The following is a 19,218-nucleotide window of genomic DNA, read 5'->3' on the forward strand; positions in this document are numbered from 1 at the left end:
ACGGTCAAAATGGCAGGGCTCGTCCGGGATTTGAACCCGGGACCTCCTGCACCCAAAGCAGGAATCATACCCCTAGACCAACGAGCCACCTGCCTGGAGCAGTCAAGTTAATCCCAAGTAGTGGACCTCACAGGGAACACACACTTTCACGTGAATTCGCAAGATAAACGCTTTCTGCAGGCAGCACTCACCAATGATGAGAAGAATATTAAAGGCAACGAATAAAAAGGGAAATAACTTCATCGAACACTGCTTATGAACAGCCGGCAGTGCTTCAGTTTCGGTATGTGGTTTCTCAGGGTTAAGAGAAGGCGAATGCACTAAACAAAAGAACATCGGGAAACCAAGCACCAACTCATAACGAAAAGATTGCACAATATACTGCAAGTAAAATTTCCACAAGACGGATACTGAAGACGCCGCAGACAAAAGAATTATTCTATGCAGTAACGATTATCTAGGAAGCATAAATTGCATGTGCTGCTCCACCACACAAATTCTTTTGATACTGTTTTACTTATTCTAAATTTTCATTGCCTGATCGTCTCTAGAATACTGTGTGGTATCCTGGTTTCCAACAGCGATAGTAGTAAGTAAATCGACTACAAAGTCTTTCAAAGTAGGCCAGACACAACAAAAAAACAATCGGAGTTGCGCGTAGCTCATGTCATTCTGCTTTCAAAGGTGAATCTGCGGCTGGGAGTAGTGGCGTACTCCTGTAATCCAAGCTACTGGGAGGCCGTTGTGTGGGAGAGATCTGGAAACAACTACAGATTCGGCCGTTCCATGAGCTCAGGAATGGCCGCGATGCCTTCATTGAGCTCTGCAGATCGACATATGACAGCGTGGAAATTTCGGCAAGCGGTGGCTAAGGGTTAAGAGAAGCCAAACGCACTAAACACTAGAAAGTCGGGAAACCGAAGCTCATAACGAAAAGATTGCGGAATGCAGTGCGGAAGCAAAACTTCGAGAAGACCAACTCTGAAGCCATCGGCGCGCTAGTAATTATTCCTCGCAAGAAGCGATCATGTAGGAAGAGCGAGCCGAGGGTGTCGCTCGACCACACAATAAATTTTTGCTTAATCCAAATTTGCAATACCGGTTCGACACTAGAATATGCGCATTGGTTCTTCCAAAAGCGATAGTAAAAAGCACGTCGACCGCAGTGTCATTTAGGGTAGTGAGTCAGACATGGGGAGGATATAAGGCGGGTGGAATATGCAACGACGGGGGGCATTGCAGGGCGGGCGCCGGCTTCTTGCGCTGCGGCGCGCCGGTGCCGGCGGCGGATTGGCTGGGCTGCTGGTGCCTCCATGTAGAGCTGCCGCCGAGCCCAGGCACCGTGCCGCTAACGAAGCGATTGCCTTTGGTGACATCTTTTGCAATAACGACTGCGCGAATCGACGGTATCTCGTAAGGAAAGAAAGAGCAGCAGCTGCCGCCGAGCCCAGGCGCCGTGCCTAACACGCAGAAGGTCCCTGGTTCGATTGCGGGCGGAAACCCGTTTCCGTCGCACTCAGCAAGACACTTGCTACGATCTCTGCAGTGACCACTTAAATCAACTTCAAACGTTCCACCAGCAGGGTGCACATGGCTCAAATGAAACATGAAACTGTTTCAGAACTGGTTGTCGGATTTTAGCGCTGACTTGGAGGCCTGGAAATGCGCGAAACAGCCGCCGCCATGCGATTTGTTACCACACCGTTGTACAAAACGCAAGGGCTCGTCCGGGATTTGAACCCGGGACCTCCTGCACCCGAAGCAGGAATCATACCCCTAGACCAACGAGCCTGTCCGTTCCGAAAACGCACTGCATGTGAATGACGCCACCTTTGATGGTCTCACCCTGTAGGGCTGCAGCTCGCCCAGCGTTCTCCCTGTCTGTCGCGGTTGGATTGTTTTCATCGACGTCTTTTACTATAGGAACTTCACGAATCGGAGGGAGCTCGTAGCCGATGCCCTTTCTAACACAGAAGAAAAACTGTTGCTATTACGAGTCTCCGGGTAGTACACGAAAAGAACCGTCGTTTCCGTGGTGTAGCGGTTATCACGTCTGCTTTACACGCAGAAGGTCCCCGGTTCGATCCCGGGCGGGAACACAACAATTTTAATCTATATTTCGGATTTCATTCCGAGATGACCTCACGTCCGCGTATGCAGAGACAAGCAATGTCGTATGCTAGACGGATAGGGCGTCATTTTACTGTCAAATACTGTTGCTCTCTTATTGCACCGGTATTTGGTAACTGGGAACGCCCCTAGCTCCATTATGGCTGGCAAAATTTATAATCCGGTTCTTCAGGGCTACTTCAAGTGCGCTTGCTACTGGCTTTCCTGAGCTCACCCTACTCGCCTTGTCACAGCTCTGTCAAAGTGTGATGCTAACTAATAATGAGAAACTCTTAGCCACTCTCAATCTTACATGCCACCACACCTTTGTTGTTGCCGTCGTTAGTAAGATGAGGGTAGACTGTCGCACAGTTAAGCTGAATCTCCACTCACGGTGCACATATTCCGCAAAGACAACCTTGCTTTCCGTTGCATGCAAAATTACCGTCTGCGTTTCTACCGAATTCCACCTACGTACTTTACTGGTGCCGCATTCTTGTTATATCCACGTGCTATAACAGGCGTCTACTCTTCATTGAGGAGCTGCAACCGGGGCTGAGTTCCACCTACTCTTCAGCACGGTCAAAATGGCAGGGCTCGTCCGGGATTTGAACCCGGGACCTCCTGCACCCAAAGCAGGAATCATACCCCTAGACCAACGAGCCACCTGCCTGGAGCAGTCAAGTTAATCCCAAGTAGTGGACCTCACAGGGAACACACACTTTCACGTGAATTCGCAAGATAAACGCTTTCTGCAGGCAGCACTCACCAATGATGAGAAGAATATTAAAGGCAACGAATAAAAAGGGAAATAACTTCATCGAACACTGCTTATGAACAGCCGGCAGTGCTTCAGTTTCGGTATGTGGTTTCTCAGGGTTAAGAGAAGGCGAATGCACTAAACAAAAGAACATCGGGAAACCAAGCACCAACTCATAACGAAAAGATTGCACAATATACTGCAAGTAAAATTTCCACAAGACGGATACTGAAGACGCCGCAGACAAAAGAATTATTCTATGCAGTAACGATTATCTAGGAAGCATAAATTGCATGTGCTGCTCCACCACACAAATTCTTTTGATACTGTTTTACTTATTCTAAATTTTCATTGCCTGATCGTCTCTAGAATACTGTGTGGTATCCTGGTTTCCAACAGCGATAGTAGTAAGTAAATCGACTACAAAGTCTTTCAAAGTAGGCCAGACACAACAAAAAAACAATCGGAGTTGCGCGTAGCTCATGTCATTCTGCTTTCAAAGGTGAATCTGCGGCTGGGAGTAGTGGCGTACTCCTGTAATCCAAGCTACTGGGAGGCCGTTGTGTGGGAGAGATCTGGAAACAACTACAGATTCGGCCGTTCCATGAGCTCAGGAATGGCCGCGATGCCTTCATTGAGCTCTGCAGATCGACATATGACAGCGTGGAAATTTCGGCAAGCGGTGGCTAAGGGTTAAGAGAAGCCAAACGCACTAAACACTAGAAAGTCGGGAAACCGAAGCTCATAACGAAAAGATTGCGGAATGCAGTGCGGAAGCAAAACTTCGAGAAGACCAACTCTGAAGCCATCGGCGCGCTAGTAATTATTCCTCGCAAGAAGCGATCATGTAGGAAGAGCGAGCCGAGGGTGTCGCTCGACCACACAATAAATTTTTGCTTAATCCAAATTTGCAATACCGGTTCGACACTAGAATATGCGCATTGGTTCTTCCAAAAGCGATAGTAAAAAGCACGTCGACCGCAGTGTCATTTAGGGTAGTGAGTCAGACATGGGGAGGATATAAGGCGGGTGGAATATGCAACGACGGGGGGCATTGCAGGGCGGGCGCCGGCTTCTTGCGCTGCGGCGCGCCGGTGCCGGCGGCGGATTGGCTGGGCTGCTGGTGCCTCCATGTAGAGCTGCCGCCGAGCCCAGGCACCGTGCCGCTAACGAAGCGATTGCCTTTGGTGACATCTTTTGCAATAACGACTGCGCGAATCGACGGTATCTCGTAAGGAAAGAAAGAGCAGCAGCTGCCGCCGAGCCCAGGCGCCGTGCCTAACACGCAGAAGGTCCCTGGTTCGATTGCGGGCGGAAACCCGTTTCCGTCGCACTCAGCAAGACACTTGCTACGATCTCTGCAGTGACCACTTAAATCAACTTCAAACGTTCCACCAGCAGGGTGCACATGGCTCAAATGAAACATGAAACTGTTTCAGAACTGGTTGTCGGATTTTAGCGCTGACTTGGAGGCCTGGAAATGCGCGAAACAGCCGCCGCCATGCGATTTGTTACCACACCGTTGTACAAAACGCAAGGGCTCGTCCGGGATTTGAACCCGGGACCTCCTGCACCCGAAGCAGGAATCATACCCCTAGACCAACGAGCCTGTCCGTTCCGAAAACGCACTGCATGTGAATGACGCCACCTTTGATGGTCTCACCCTGTAGGGCTGCAGCTCGCCCAGCGTTCTCCCTGTCTGTCGCGGTTGGATTGTTTTCATCGACGTCTTTTACTATAGGAACTTCACGAATCGGAGGGAGCTCGTAGCCGATGCCCTTTCTAACACAGAAGAAAAACTGTTGCTATTACGAGTCTCCGGGTGGTACACGAAAAGAACCGTCGTTTCCGTGGTGTAGCGGTTATCACGTCTGCTTTACACGCAGAAGGTCCCCGGTTCGATCCCGGGTGGGAACACAACAATTTTAATCTATATTTCGGATTTCATTCCGAGATGACCTCACGTCCGCGTATGCAGAGACAAGCAATGTCGTATGCTAGACGGATAGGGCGTCATTTTACTGTCAAATACTGTTGCTCTCTTATTGCACCGGTATTTGGTAACTGGGAACGCCCCTAGCTCCATTATGGCTGGCAAAATTTATAATCCGGTTCTTCAGGGCTACTTCAAGTGCGCTTGCTACTGGCTTTCCTGAGCTCACCCTACTCGCCTTGTCACAGCTCTGTCAAAGTGTGATGCTAACTAATAATGAGAAACTCTTAGCCACTCTCAATCTTACATGCCACCACACCTTTGTTGTTGCCGTCGTTAGTAAGATGAGGGTAGACTGTCGCACAGTTAAGCTGAATCTCCACTCACGGTGCACATATTCCGCAAAGACAACCTTGCTTTCCGTTGCATGCAAAATTACCGTCTGCGTTTCTACCGAATTCCACCTACGTACTTTACTGGTGCCGCATTCTTGTTATATCCACGTGCTATAACAGGCGTCTACTCTTCATTGAGGAGCTGCAACCGGGGCTGAGTTCCACCTACTCTTCAGCACGGTCAAAATGGCAGGGCTCGTCCGGGATTTGAACCCGGGACCTCCTGCACCCAAAGCAGGAATCATACCCCTAGACCAACGAGCCACCTGCCTGGAGCAGTCAAGTTAATCCCAAGTAGTGGACCTCACAGGGAACACACACTTTCACGTGAATTCGCAAGATAAACGCTTTCTGCAGGCAGCACTCACCAATGATGAGAAGAATATTAAAGGCAACGAATAAAAAGGGAAATAACTTCATCGAACACTGCTTATGAACAGCCGGCAGTGCTTCAGTTTCGGTATGTGGTTTCTCAGGGTTAAGAGAAGGCGAATGCACTAAACAAAAGAACATCGGGAAACCAAGCACCAACTCATAACGAAAAGATTGCACAATATACTGCAAGTAAAATTTCCACAAGACGGATACTGAAGACGCCGCAGACAAAAGAATTATTCTATGCAGTAACGATTATCTAGGAAGCATAAATTGCATGTGCTGCTCCACCACACAAATTCTTTTGATACTGTTTTACTTATTCTAAATTTTCATTGCCTGATCGTCTCTAGAATACTGTGTGGTATCCTGGTTTCCAACAGCGATAGTAGTAAGTAAATCGACTACAAAGTCTTTCAAAGTAGGCCAGACACAACAAAAAAACAATCGGAGTTGCGCGTAGCTCATGTCATTCTGCTTTCAAAGGTGAATCTGCGGCTGGGAGTAGTGGCGTACTCCTGTAATCCAAGCTACTGGGAGGCCGTTGTGTGGGAGAGATCTGGAAACAACTACAGATTCGGCCGTTCCATGAGCTCAGGAATGGCCGCGATGCCTTCATTGAGCTCTGCAGATCGACATATGACAGCGTGGAAATTTCGGCAAGCGGTGGCTAAGGATTAAGAGAAGCCAAACGCACTAAACACTAGAAAGTCGGGAAACCGAAGCTCATAACGAAAAGATTGCGGAATGCAGTGCGGAAGCAAAACTTCGAGAAGACCAACTCTGAAGCCATCGGCGCGCTAGTAATTATTCCTCGCAAGAAGCGATCATGTAGGAAGAGCGAGCCGAGGGTGTCGCTCGACCACACAATAAATTTTTGCTTAATCCAAATTTGCAATACCGGTTCGACACTAGAATATGCGCATTGGTTCTTCCAAAAGCGATAGTAAAAAGCACGTCGACCGCAGTGTCATTTAGGGTAGTGAGTCAGACATGGGGAGGATATAAGGCGGGTGGAGTATGCAACGACGGGGGGCATTGCAGGGCGGGCGCCGGCTTCTTGCGCTGCGGCGCGCCGGTGCCGGCGGCGGATTGGCTGGGCTGCTGGTGCCTCCATGTAGAGCTGCCGCCGAGCCCAGGCACCGTGCCGCTAACGAAGCGATTGCCTTTGGTGACATCTTTTGCAATAACGACTGCGCGAATCGACGGTATCTCGTAAGGAAAGAAAGAGCAGCAGCTGCCGCCGAGCCCAGGCGCCGTGCCTAACACGCAGAAGGTCCCTGGTTCGATTGCGGGCGGAAACCCGTTTCCGTCGCACTCAGCAAGACACTTGCTACGATCTCTGCAGTGACCACTTAAATCAACTTCAAACGTTCCACCAGCAGGGTGCACATGGCTCAAATGAAACATGAAACTGTTTCAGAACTGGTTGTCGGATTTTAGCGCTGACTTGGAGGCCTGGAAATGCGCGAAACAGCCGCCGCCATGCGATTTGTTACCACACCGTTGTACAAAACGCAAGGGCTCGTCCGGGATTTGAACCCGGGACCTCCTGCACCCGAAGCAGGAATCATACCCCTAGACCAACGAGCCTGTCCGTTCCGAAAACGCACTGCATGTGAATGACGCCACCTTTGATGGTCTCACCCTGTAGGGCTGCAGCTCGCCCAGCGTTCTCCCTGTCTGTCGCGGTTGGATTGTTTTCATCGACGTCTTTTACTATAGGAACTTCACGAATCGGAGGGAGCTCGTAGCCGATGCCCTTTCTAACACAGAAGAAAAACTGTTGCTATTACGAGTCTCCGGGTGGTACACGAAAAGAACCGTCGTTTCCGTGGTGTAGCGGTTATCACGTCTGCTTTACACGCAGAAGGTCCCCGGTTCGATCCCGGGCGGGAACACAACAATTTTAATCTATATTTCGGATTTCATTCCGAGATGACCTCACGTCCGCGTATGCAGAGACAAGCAATGTCGTATGCTAGACGGATAGGGCGTCATTTTACTGTCAAATACTGTTGCTCTCTTATTGCACCGGTATTTGGTAACTGGGAACGCCCCTAGCTCCATTATGGCTGGCAAAATTTATAATCCGGTTCTTCAGGGCTACTTCAAGTGCGCTTGCTACTGGCTTTCCTGAGCTCACCCTACTCGCCTTGTCACAGCTCTGTCAAAGTGTGATGCTAACTAATAATGAGAAACTCTTAGCCACTCTCAATCTTACATGCCACCACACCTTTGTTGTTGCCGTCGTTAGTAAGATGAGGGTAGACTGTCGCACAGTTAAGCTGAATCTCCACTCACGGTGCACATATTCCGCAAAGACAACCTTGCTTTCCGTTGCATGCAAAATTACTGTCTGCGTTTCTACCGAATTCCACCTACGTACTTTACTGGTGCCGCATTCTTGTTATATCCACGTGCTATAACAGGCGTCTACTCTTCATTGAGGAGCTGCAACCGGGGCTGAGTTCCACCTACTCTTCAGCACGGTCAAAATGGCAGAGCTCGTCCGGGATTTGAACCCGGGACCTCCTGCACCCAAAGCAGGAATCATACCCCTAGACCAACGAGCCACCTGCCTGGAGCAGTCAAGTTAATCCCAAGTAGTGGACCTCACAGGGAACACACACTTTCACGTGAATTCGCAAGATAAACGCTTTCTGCAGGCAGCACTCACCAATGATGAGAAGAATATTAAAGGCAACGAATAAAAAGGGAAATAACTTCATCGAACACTGCTTATGAACAGCCGGCAGTGCTTCAGTTTCGGTATGTGGTTTCTCAGGGTTAAGAGAAGGCGAATGCACTAAACAAAAGAACATCGGGAAACCAAGCACCAACTCATAACGAAAAGATTGCACAATATACTGCAAGTAAAATTTCCACAAGACGGATACTGAAGACGCCGCAGACAAAAGAATTATTCTATGCAGTAACGATTATCTAGGAAGCATAAATTGCATGTGCTGCTCCACCACACAAATTCTTTTGATACTGTTTTACTTATTCTAAATTTTCATTGCCTGATCGTCTCTAGAATACTGTGTGGTATCCTGGTTTCCAACAGCGATAGTAGTAAGTAAATCGACTACAAAGTCTTTCAAAGTAGGCCAGACACAACAAAAAAACAATCGGAGTTGCGCGTAGCTCATGTCATTCTGCTTTCAAAGGTGAATCTGCGGCTGGGAGTAGTGGCGTACTCCTGTAATCCAAGCTACTGGGAGGCCGTTGTGTGGGAGAGATCTGGAAACAACTACAGATTCGGCCGTTCCATGAGCTCAGGAATGGCCGCGATGCCTTCATTGAGCTCTGCAGATCGACATATGACAGCGTGGAAATTTCGGCAAGCGGTGGCTAAGGGTTAAGAGAAGCCAAACGCACTAAACACTAGAAAGTCGGGAAACCGAAGCTCATAACGAAAAGATTGCGGAATGCAGTGCGGAAGCAAAACTTCGAGAAGACCAACTCTGAAGCCATCGGCGCGCTAGTAATTATTCCTCGCAAGAAGCGATCATGTAGGAAGAGCGAGCCGAGGGTGTCGCTCGACCACACAATAAATTTTTGCTTAATCCAAATTTGCAATACCGGTTCGACACTAGAATATGCGCATTGGTTCTTCCAAAAGCGATAGTAAAAAGCACGTCGACCGCAGTGTCATTTAGGGTAGTGAGTCAGACATGGGGAGGATATAAGGCGGGTGGAATATGCAACGACGGGGGGCATTGCAGGGCGGGCGCCGGCTTCTTGCGCTGCGGCGCGCCGGTGCCGGCGGCGGATTGGCTGGGCTGCTGGTGCCTCCATGTAGAGCTGCCGCCGAGCCCAGGCACCGTGCCGCTAACGAAGCGATTGCCTTTGGTGACATCTTTTGCAATAACGACTGCGCGAATCGACGGTATCTCGTAAGGAAAGAAAGAGCAGCAGCTGCCGCCGAGCCCAGGCGCCGTGCCTAACACGCAGAAGGTCCCTGGTTCGATTGCGGGCGGAAACCCGTTTCCGTCGCACTCAGCAAGACACTTGCTACGATCTCTGCAGTGACCACTTAAATCAACTTCAAACGTTCCACCAGCAGGGTGCACATGGCTCAAATGAAACATGAAACTGTTTCAGAACTGGTTGTCGGATTTTAGCGCTGACTTGGAGGCCTGGAAATGCGCGAAACAGCCGCCGCCATGCGATTTGTTACCACACCGTTGTACAAAACGCAAGGGCTCGTCCGGGATTTGAACCCGGGACCTCCTGCACCCGAAGCAGGAATCATACCCCTAGACCAACGAGCCTGTCCGTTCCGAAAACGCACTGCATGTGAATGACGCCACCTTTGATGGTCTCACCCTGTAGGGCTGCAGCTCGCCCAGCGTTCTCCCTGTCTGTCGCGGTTGGATTGTTTTCATCGACGTCTTTTACTATAGGAACTTCACGAATCGGAGGGAGCTCGTAGCCGATGCCCTTTCTAACACAGAAGAAAAACTGTTGCTATTACGAGTCTCCGGGTGGTACACGAAAAGAACCGTCGTTTCCGTGGTGTAGCGGTTATCACGTCTGCTTTACACGCAGAAGGTCCCCGGTTCGATCCCGGGCGGGAACACAACAATTTTAATCTATATTTCGGATTTCATTCCGAGATGACCTCACGTCCGCGTATGCAGAGACAAGCAATGTCGTATGCTAGACGGATAGGGCGTCATTTTACTGTCAAATACTGTTGCTCTCTTATTGCACCGGTATTTGGTAACTGGGAACGCCCCTAGCTCCATTATGGCTGGCAAAATTTATAATCCGGTTCTTCAGGGCTACTTCAAGTGCGCTTGCTACTGGCTTTCCTGAGCTCACCCTACTCGCCTTGTCACAGCTCTGTCAAAGTGTGATGCTAACTAATAATGAGAAACTCTTAGCCACTCTCAATCTTACATGCCACCACACCTTTGTTGTTGCCGTCGTTAGTAAGATGAGGGTAGACTGTCGCACAGTTAAGCTGAATCTCCACTCACGGTGCACATATTCCGCAAAGACAACCTTGCTTTCCGTTGCATGCAAAATTACTGTCTGCGTTTCTACCGAATTCCACCTACGTACTTTACTGGTGCCGCATTCTTGTTATATCCACGTGCTATAACAGGCGTCTACTCTTCATTGAGGAGCTGCAACCGGGGCTGAGTTCCACCTACTCTTCAGCACGGTCAAAATGGCAGAGCTCGTCCGGGATTTGAACCCGGGACCTCCTGCACCCAAAGCAGGAATCATACCCCTAGACCAACGAGCCACCTGCCTGGAGCAGTCAAGTTAATCCCAAGTAGTGGACCTCACAGGGAACACACACTTTCACGTGAATTCGCAAGATAAACGCTTTCTGCAGGCAGCACTCACCAATGATGAGAAGAATATTAAAGGCAACGAATAAAAAGGGAAATAACTTCATCGAACACTGCTTATGAACAGCCGGCAGTGCTTCAGTTTCGGTATGTGGTTTCTCAGGGTTAAGAGAAGGCGAATGCACTAAACAAAAGAACATCGGGAAACCAAGCACCAACTCATAACGAAAAGATTGCACAATATACTGCAAGTAAAATTTCCACAAGACGGATACTGAAGACGCCGCAGACAAAAGAATTATTCTATGCAGTAACGATTATCTAGGAAGCATAAATTGCATGTGCTGCTCCACCACACAAATTCTTTTGATACTGTTTTACTTATTCTAAATTTTCATTGCCTGATCGTCTCTAGAATACTGTGTGGTATCCTGGTTTCCAACAGCGATAGTAGTAAGTAAATCGACTACAAAGTCTTTCAAAGTAGGCCAGACACAACAAAAAAACAATCGGAGTTGCGCGTAGCTCATGTCATTCTGCTTTCAAAGGTGAATCTGCGGCTGGGAGTAGTGGCGTACTCCTGTAATCCAAGCTACTGGGAGGCCGTTGTGTGGGAGAGATCTGGAAACAACTACAGATTCGGCCGTTCCATGAGCTCAGGAATGGCCGCGATGCCTTCATTGAGCTCTGCAGATCGACATATGACAGCGTGGAAATTTCGGCAAGCGGTGGCTAAGGGTTAAGAGAAGCCAAACGCACTAAACACTAGAAAGTCGGGAAACCGAAGCTCATAACGAAAAGATTGCGGAATGCAGTGCGGAAGCAAAACTTCGAGAAGACCAACTCTGAAGCCATCGGCGCGCTAGTAATTATTCCTCGCAAGAAGCGATCATGTAGGAAGAGCGAGCCGAGGGTGTCGCTCGACCACACAATAAATTTTTGCTTAATCCAAATTTGCAATACCGGTTCGACACTAGAATATGCGCATTGGTTCTTCCAAAAGCGATAGTAAAAAGCACGTCGACCGCAGTGTCATTTAGGGTAGTGAGTCAGACATGGGGAGGATATAAGGCGGGTGGAGTATGCAACGACGGGGGGCATTGCAGGGCGGGCGCCGGCTTCTTGCGCTGCGGCGCGCCGGTGCCGGCGGCGGATTGGCTGGGCTGCTGGTGCCTCCATGTAGAGCTGCCGCCGAGCCCAGGCACCGTGCCGCTAACGAAGCGATTGCCTTTGGTGACATCTTTTGCAATAACGACTGCGCGAATCGACGGTATCTCGTAAGGAAAGAAAGAGCAGCAGCTGCCGCCGAGCCCAGGCGCCGTGCCTAACACGCAGAAGGTCCCTGGTTCGATTGCGGGCGGAAACCCGTTTCCGTCGCACTCAGCAAGACACTTGCTACGATCTCTGCAGTGACCACTTAAATCAACTTCAAACGTTCCACCAGCAGGGTGCACATGGCTCAAATGAAACATGAAACTGTTTCAGAACTGGTTGTCGGATTTTAGCGCTGACTTGGAGGCCTGGAAATGCGCGAAACAGCCGCCGCCATGCGATTTGTTACCACACCGTTGTACAAAACGCAAGGGCTCGTCCGGGATTTGAACCCGGGACCTCCTGCACCCGAAGCAGGAATCATACCCCTAGACCAACGAGCCTGTCCGTTCCGAAAACGCACTGCATGTGAATGACGCCACCTTTGATGGTCTCACCCTGTAGGGCTGCAGCTCGCCCAGCGTTCTCCCTGTCTGTCGCGGTTGGATTGTTTTCATCGACGTCTTTTACTATAGGAACTTCACGAATCGGAGGGAGCTCGTAGCCGATGCCCTTTCTAACACAGAAGAAAAACTGTTGCTATTACGAGTCTCCGGGTGGTACACGAAAAGAACCGTCGTTTCCGTGGTGTAGCGGTTATCACGTCTGCTTTACACGCAGAAGGTCCCCGGTTCGATCCCGGGCGGGAACACAACAATTTTAATCTATATTTCGGATTTCATTCCGAGATGACCTCACGTCCGCGTATGCAGAGACAAGCAATGTCGTATGCTAGACGGATAGGGCGTCATTTTACTGTCAAATACTGTTGCTCTCTTATTGCACCGGTATTTGGTAACTGGGAACGCCCCTAGCTCCATTATGGCTGGCAAAATTTATAATCCGGTTCTTCAGGGCTACTTCAAGTGCGCTTGCTACTGGCTTTCCTGAGCTCACCCTACTCGCCTTGTCACAGCTCTGTCAAAGTGTGATGCTAACTAATAATGAGAAACTCTTAGCCACTCTCAATCTTACATGCCACCACACCTTTGTTGTTGCCGTCGTTAGTAAGATGAGGGTAGACTGTCGCACAGTTAAGCTGAATCTCCACTCACGGTGCACATATTCCGCAAAGACAACCTTGCTTTCCGTTGCATGCAAAATTACTGTCTGCGTTTCTACCGAATTCCACCTACGTACTTTACTGGTGCCGCATTCTTGTTATATCCACGTGCTATAACAGGCGTCTACTCTTCATTGAGGAGCTGCAACCGGGGCTGAGTTCCACCTACTCTTCAGCACGGTCAAAATGGCAGAGCTCGTCCGGGATTTGAACCCGGGACCTCCTGCACCCAAAGCAGGAATCATACCCCTAGACCAACGAGCCACCTGCCTGGAGCAGTCAAGTTAATCCCAAGTAGTGGACCTCACAGGGAACACACACTTTCACGTGAATTCGCAAGATAAACGCTTTCTGCAGGCAGCACTCACCAATGATGAGAAGAATATTAAAGGCAACGAATAAAAAGGGAAATAACTTCATCGAACACTGCTTATGAACAGCCGGCAGTGCTTCAGTTTCGGTATGTGGTTTCTCAGGGTTAAGAGAAGGCGAATGCACTAAACAAAAGAACATCGGGAAACCAAGCACCAACTCATAACGAAAAGATTGCACAATATACTGCAAGTAAAATTTCCACAAGACGGATACTGAAGACGCCGCAGACAAAAGAATTATTCTATGCAGTAACGATTATCTAGGAAGCATAAATTGCATGTGCTGCTCCACCACACAAATTCTTTTGATACTGTTTTACTTATTCTAAATTTTCATTGCCTGATCGTCTCTAGAATACTGTGTGGTATCCTGGTTTCCAACAGCGATAGTAGTAAGTAAATCGACTACAAAGTCTTTCAAAGTAGGCCAGACACAACAAAAAAACAATCGGAGTTGCGCGTAGCTCATGTCATTCTGCTTTCAAAGGTGAATCTGCGGCTGGGAGTAGTGGCGTACTCCTGTAATCCAAGCTACTGGGAGGCCGTTGTGTGGGAGAGATCTGGAAACAACTACAGATTCGGCCGTTCCATGAGCTCAGGAATGGCCGCGATGCCTTCATTGAGCTCTGCAGATCGACATATGACAGCGTGGAAATTTCGGCAAGCGGTGGCTAAGGGTTAAGAGAAGCCAAACGCACTAAACACTAGAAAGTCGGGAAACCGAAGCTCATAACGAAAAGATTGCGGAATGCAGTGCGGAAGCAAAACTTCGAGAAGACCAACTCTGAAGCCATCGGCGCGCTAGTAATTATTCCTCGCAAGAAGCGATCATGTAGGAAGAGCGAGCCGAGGGTGTCGCTCGACCACACAATAAATTTTTGCTTAATCCAAATTTGCAATACCGGTTCGACACTAGAATATGCGCATTGGTTCTTCCAAAAGCGATAGTAAAAAGCACGTCGACCGCAGTGTCATTTAGGGTAGTGAGTCAGACATGGGGAGGATATAAGGCGGGTGGAGTATGCAACGACGGGGGGCATTGCAGGGCGGGCGCCGGCTTCTTGCGCTGCGGCGCGCCGGTGCCGGCGGCGGATTGGCTGGGCTGCTGGTGCCTCCATGTAGAGCTGCCGCCGAGCCCAGGCACCGTGCCGCTAACGAAGCGATTGCCTTTGGTGACATCTTTTGCAATAACGACTGCGCGAATCGACGGTATCTCGTAAGGAAAGAAAGAGCAGCAGCTGCCGCCGAGCCCAGGCGCCGTGCCTAACACGCAGAAGGTCCCTGGTTCGATTGCGGGCGGAAACCCGTTTCCGTCGCACTCAGCAAGACACTTGCTACGATCTCTGCAGTGACCACTTAAATCAACTTCAAACGTTCCACCAGCAGGGTGCACATGGCTCAAATGAAACATGAAACTGTTTCAGAACTGGTTGTCGGATTTTAGCGCTGACTTGGAGGCCTGGAAATGCGCGAAACAGCCGCCGCCATGCGATTTGTTACCACACCGTTGTACAAAACGCAAGGGCTCGTCCGGGATTTGAACCCGGGACCTCCTGCACCCGAAGCAGGAATCATACCCCTAGACCAACGAGCCTGTCCGTTCCGAAAACGCACTGCATGTGAATGACGCCACCTTTGATGGTCTCACCCTGTAGGGCTGCAGCTCGCCCAGCGTTCTCCCTGTCTGTCGCGGTTGGATTGTTTTCATCGACGTCTTTTACTATAGGAACTTCACGAATCGGAGGGAGCTCGTAGCCGATGCCCTTTCTAACACAGAAGAAAAACTGTTGCTATTACGAGTCTCCGGGTGGTACACGAAAAGAACCGTCGTTTCCGTGGTGTAGCGGTTATCACGTCTGCTTTACACGCAGAAGGTCCCCGGTTCGATCCCGGGCGGGAACACAACAATTTTAATCTATATTTCGGATTTCATTCCGAGATGACCTCACGTCCGCGTATGCAGAGACAAGCAATGTCGTATGCTAGACGGATAGGGCGTCATTTTACTGTCAAATACTGTTGCTCTCTTATTGCACCGGTATTTGGTAACTGGGAACGCCCCTAGCTCCATTATGGCTGGCAAAATTTATAATCCGGTTCTTCAGGGCTACTTCAAGTGCGCTTGCTACTGGCTTTCCTGAGCTCACCCTACTCGCCTTGTCACAGCTCTGTCAAAGTGTGATGCTAACTAATAATGAGAAACTCTTAGCCACTCTCAATCTTACATGCCACCACACCTTTGTTGTTGCCGTCGTTAGTAAGATGAGGGTAGACTGTCGCACAGTTAAGCTGAATCTCCACTCACGGTGCACATATTCCGCAAAGACAACCTTGCTTTCCGTTGCATGCAAAATTACTGTCTGCGTTTCTACCGAATTCCACCTACGTACTTTACTGGTGCCGCATTCTTGTTATATCCACGTGCTATAACAGGCGTCTACTCTTCATTGAGGAGCTGCAACCGGGGCTGAGTTCCACCTACTCTTCAGCACGGTCAAAATGGCAGAGCTCGTCCGGGATTTGAACCCGGGACCTCCTGCACCCAAAGCAGGAATCATACCCCTAGACCAACGAGCCACCTGCCTGGAGCAGTCAAGTTAATCCCAAGTAGTGGACCTCACAGGGAACACACACTTTCACGTGAATTCGCAAGATAAACGCTTTCTGCAGGCAGCACTCACCAATGATGAGAAGAATATTAAAGGCAACGAATAAAAAGGGAAATAACTTCATCGAACACTGCTTATGAACAGCCGGCAGTGCTTCAGTTTCGGTATGTGGTTTCTCAGGGTTAAGAGAAGGCGAATGCACTAAACAAAAGAACATCGGGAAACCAAGCACCAACTCATAACGAAAAGATTGCACAATATACTGCAAGTAAAATTTCCACAAGACGGATACTGAAGACGCCGCAGACAAAAGAATTATTCTATGCAGTAACGATTATCTAGGAAGCATAAATTGCATGTGCTGCTCCACCACACAAATTCTTTTGATACTGTTTTACTTATTCTAAATTTTCATTGCCTGATCGTCTCTAGAATACTGTGTGGTATCCTGGTTTCCAACAGCGATAGTAGTAAGTAAATCGACTACAAAGTCTTTCAAAGTAGGCCAGACACAACAAAAAAACAATCGGAGTTGCGCGTAGCTCATGTCATTCTGCTTTCAAAGGTGAATCTGCGGCTGGGAGTAGTGGCGTACTCCTGTAATCCAAGCTACTGGGAGGCCGTTGTGTGGGAGAGATCTGGAAACAACTACAGATTCGGCCGTTCCATGAGCTCAGGAATGGCCGCGATGCCTTCATTGAGCTCTGCAGATCGACATATGACAGCGTGGAAATTTCGGCAAGCGGTGGCTAAGGGTTAAGAGAAGCCAAACGCACTAAACACTAGAAAGTCGGGAAACCGAAGCTCATAACGAAAAGATTGCGGAATGCAGTGCGGAAGCAAAACTTCGAGAAGACCAACTCTGAAGCCATCGGCGCGCTAGTAATTATTCCTCGCAAGAAGCGATCATGTAGGAAGAGCGAGCCGAGGGTGTCGCTCGACCACACAATAAATTTTTGCTTAATCCAAATTTGCAATACCGGTTCGACACTAGAATATGCGCATTGGTTCTTCCAAAAGCGATAGTAAAAAGCACGTCGACCGCAGTGTCATTTAGGGTAGTGAGTCAGACATGGGGAGGATATAAGGCGGGTGGAGTATGCAGCGACGGGGGGCATTGCAGGGCGGGCGCCGGCTTCTTGCGCTGCGGCGCGCCGGTGCCGGCGGCGGATTGGCTGGGCTGCTGGTGCCTCCATGTAGAGCTGCCGCCGAGCCCAGGCACCGTGCCGCTAACGAAGCGATTGCCTTTGGTGACATCTTTTGCAATAACGACTGCGCGAATCGACGGTATCTCGTAAGGAAAGAAAGAGCAGCAGCTGCCGCCGAGCCCAGGCGCCGTGCCTAACACGCAGAAGGTCCCTGGTTCGATTGCGGGCGGAAACCCGTTTCCGTCGCACTCAGCAAGACACTTGCTACGATCTCTGCAGTGACCACTTAAATCAACTTCAAACGTTCCACCAGCAGGGTGCACATGGCTCAAATGAAACATGAAACTGTTTCAGAACTGGTTGTCGGATTTTAGCGCTGACTTGGAGGCCTGGAAATGCGCGAAACAGCCGCCGCCATGCGATTTGTTACCACACCGTTGTACAAAACGCAAGGGCTCGTCCGGGATTTGAACCCGGGACCTCCTGCACCCGAAGCAGGAATCATACCCCTAGACCAACGAGCCTGTCCGTTCCGAAAACGCACTGCATGTGAATGACGCCACCTTTGATGGTCTCACCCTGTAGGGCTGCAGCTCGCCCAGCGTTCTCCCTGTCTGTCGCGGTTGGATTGTTTTCATCGACGTCTTTTACTATAGGAACTTCACGAATCGGAGGGAGCTCGTAGCCGATGCCCTTTCTAACACAGAAGAAAAACTGTTGCTATTACGAGTCTCCGGGTGGTACACGAAAAGAACCGTCGTTTCCGTGGTGTAGCGGTTATCACGTCTGCTTTACACGCAGAAGGTCCCCGGTTCGATCCCGGGCGGGAACACAACAATTTTAATCTATATTTCGGATTTCATTCCGAGATGACCTCACGTCCGCGTATGCAGAGACAAGCAATGTCGTATGCTAGACGGATAGGGCGTCATTTTACTGTCAAATACTGTTGCTCTCTTATTGCACCGGTATTTGGTAACTGGGAACGCCCCTAGCTCCATTATGGCTGGCAAAATTTATAATCCGGTTCTTCAGGGCTACTTCAAGTGCGCTTGCTACTGGCTTTCCTGAGCTCACCCTACTCGCCTTGTCACAGCTCTGTCAAAGTGTGATGCTAACTAATAATGAGAAACTCTTAGCCACTCTCAATCTTACATGCCACCACACCTTTGTTGTTGCCGTCGTTAGTAAGATGAGGGTAGACTGTCGCACAGTTAAGCTGAATCTCCACTCACGGTGCACATATTCCGCAAAGACAACCTTGCTTTCCGTTGCATGCAAAATTACCGTCTGCGTTTCTACCGAATTCCACCTACGTACTTTACTGGTGCCGCATTCTTGTTATATCCACGTGCTATAACAGGCGTCTACTCTTCATTGAGGAGCTGCAACCGGGGCTGAGTTCCACTTACTCTTCAGCACGGTCAAAATGGCAGGGCTCGTCCGGGATTTGAACCCGGGACCTCCTGCACCCAAAGCAGGAATCATACCCCTAGACCAACGAGCCACCTGCCTGGAGCAGTCAAGTTAATCCCAAGTAGTGGACCTCACAGGGAACACACACTTTCACGTGAATTCGCAAGATAAACGCTTTCTGCAGGCAGCACTCACCAATGATGAGAAGAATATTAAAGGCAACGAATAAAAAGGGAAATAACTTCATCGAACACTGCTTATGAACAGCCGGCAGTGCTTCAGTTTCGGTATGTGGTTTCTCAGGGTTAAGAGAAGGCGAATGCACTAAACAAAAGAACATCGGGAAACCAAGCACCAACTCATAACGAAAAGATTGCACAATATACTGCAAGTAAAATTTCCACAAGACGGAT

General features: G+C 49.4%; 22 non-coding genes across 22 annotated transcripts; 7 read left to right on the top strand and 15 right to left on the bottom strand.

Annotated features, from left to right (window-relative positions):
* Positions 1-15: 15 nt before the first annotated feature.
* On the bottom strand, positions 16-87 carry Trnap-ugg (transfer RNA proline (anticodon UGG)). The gene has a single exon. It is a non-coding gene; the product is annotated as a tRNA-Pro (tRNA).
* Positions 88-1,719: 1,632 nt separating this feature from the next.
* Positions 1,720-1,791, bottom strand: Trnap-cgg (transfer RNA proline (anticodon CGG)). Its single transcript has one exon. It is a non-coding gene; the product is annotated as a tRNA-Pro (tRNA).
* A 235-nt stretch (positions 1,792-2,026) lies between these two features.
* Trnav-uac (transfer RNA valine (anticodon UAC)) lies at positions 2,027-2,099 on the top strand. The gene has a single exon. It is a non-coding gene; the product is annotated as a tRNA-Val (tRNA).
* Positions 2,100-2,702: 603 nt separating this feature from the next.
* Trnap-ugg (transfer RNA proline (anticodon UGG)) lies at positions 2,703-2,774 on the bottom strand. Its single transcript has one exon. It is a non-coding gene; the product is annotated as a tRNA-Pro (tRNA).
* Positions 2,775-4,406: 1,632 nt separating this feature from the next.
* On the bottom strand, positions 4,407-4,478 carry Trnap-cgg (transfer RNA proline (anticodon CGG)). The gene has a single exon. It is a non-coding gene; the product is annotated as a tRNA-Pro (tRNA).
* Positions 4,479-4,713: 235 nt separating this feature from the next.
* On the top strand, positions 4,714-4,786 carry Trnav-uac (transfer RNA valine (anticodon UAC)). Its single transcript has one exon. It is a non-coding gene; the product is annotated as a tRNA-Val (tRNA).
* A 603-nt stretch (positions 4,787-5,389) lies between these two features.
* Trnap-ugg (transfer RNA proline (anticodon UGG)) lies at positions 5,390-5,461 on the bottom strand. Its single transcript has one exon. It is a non-coding gene; the product is annotated as a tRNA-Pro (tRNA).
* Positions 5,462-7,093: 1,632 nt separating this feature from the next.
* On the bottom strand, positions 7,094-7,165 carry Trnap-cgg (transfer RNA proline (anticodon CGG)). The gene has a single exon. It is a non-coding gene; the product is annotated as a tRNA-Pro (tRNA).
* Positions 7,166-7,400: 235 nt separating this feature from the next.
* On the top strand, positions 7,401-7,473 carry Trnav-uac (transfer RNA valine (anticodon UAC)). The gene has a single exon. It is a non-coding gene; the product is annotated as a tRNA-Val (tRNA).
* Positions 7,474-8,076: 603 nt separating this feature from the next.
* Positions 8,077-8,148, bottom strand: Trnap-ugg (transfer RNA proline (anticodon UGG)). Its single transcript has one exon. It is a non-coding gene; the product is annotated as a tRNA-Pro (tRNA).
* A 1,632-nt stretch (positions 8,149-9,780) lies between these two features.
* Positions 9,781-9,852, bottom strand: Trnap-cgg (transfer RNA proline (anticodon CGG)). The gene has a single exon. It is a non-coding gene; the product is annotated as a tRNA-Pro (tRNA).
* Positions 9,853-10,087: 235 nt separating this feature from the next.
* Trnav-uac (transfer RNA valine (anticodon UAC)) lies at positions 10,088-10,160 on the top strand. Its single transcript has one exon. It is a non-coding gene; the product is annotated as a tRNA-Val (tRNA).
* Positions 10,161-10,763: 603 nt separating this feature from the next.
* Positions 10,764-10,835, bottom strand: Trnap-ugg (transfer RNA proline (anticodon UGG)). The gene has a single exon. It is a non-coding gene; the product is annotated as a tRNA-Pro (tRNA).
* A 1,632-nt stretch (positions 10,836-12,467) lies between these two features.
* Positions 12,468-12,539, bottom strand: Trnap-cgg (transfer RNA proline (anticodon CGG)). Its single transcript has one exon. It is a non-coding gene; the product is annotated as a tRNA-Pro (tRNA).
* A 235-nt stretch (positions 12,540-12,774) lies between these two features.
* On the top strand, positions 12,775-12,847 carry Trnav-uac (transfer RNA valine (anticodon UAC)). Its single transcript has one exon. It is a non-coding gene; the product is annotated as a tRNA-Val (tRNA).
* Positions 12,848-13,450: 603 nt separating this feature from the next.
* On the bottom strand, positions 13,451-13,522 carry Trnap-ugg (transfer RNA proline (anticodon UGG)). The gene has a single exon. It is a non-coding gene; the product is annotated as a tRNA-Pro (tRNA).
* Positions 13,523-15,154: 1,632 nt separating this feature from the next.
* Positions 15,155-15,226, bottom strand: Trnap-cgg (transfer RNA proline (anticodon CGG)). Its single transcript has one exon. It is a non-coding gene; the product is annotated as a tRNA-Pro (tRNA).
* Positions 15,227-15,461: 235 nt separating this feature from the next.
* Trnav-uac (transfer RNA valine (anticodon UAC)) lies at positions 15,462-15,534 on the top strand. The gene has a single exon. It is a non-coding gene; the product is annotated as a tRNA-Val (tRNA).
* Positions 15,535-16,137: 603 nt separating this feature from the next.
* On the bottom strand, positions 16,138-16,209 carry Trnap-ugg (transfer RNA proline (anticodon UGG)). The gene has a single exon. It is a non-coding gene; the product is annotated as a tRNA-Pro (tRNA).
* Positions 16,210-17,841: 1,632 nt separating this feature from the next.
* On the bottom strand, positions 17,842-17,913 carry Trnap-cgg (transfer RNA proline (anticodon CGG)). The gene has a single exon. It is a non-coding gene; the product is annotated as a tRNA-Pro (tRNA).
* A 235-nt stretch (positions 17,914-18,148) lies between these two features.
* Trnav-uac (transfer RNA valine (anticodon UAC)) lies at positions 18,149-18,221 on the top strand. The gene has a single exon. It is a non-coding gene; the product is annotated as a tRNA-Val (tRNA).
* A 603-nt stretch (positions 18,222-18,824) lies between these two features.
* Positions 18,825-18,896, bottom strand: Trnap-ugg (transfer RNA proline (anticodon UGG)). Its single transcript has one exon. It is a non-coding gene; the product is annotated as a tRNA-Pro (tRNA).
* Between the last annotated feature and the right edge of the window lie 322 nt (positions 18,897-19,218).

The sequence above is a fragment of the Schistocerca cancellata genome, unplaced genomic scaffold, assembly GCF_023864275.1.
Source record: "Schistocerca cancellata isolate TAMUIC-IGC-003103 unplaced genomic scaffold, iqSchCanc2.1 HiC_scaffold_1087, whole genome shotgun sequence".
Classification (NCBI taxonomy): Eukaryota; Metazoa; Arthropoda; class Insecta; order Orthoptera; family Acrididae; genus Schistocerca; species Schistocerca cancellata.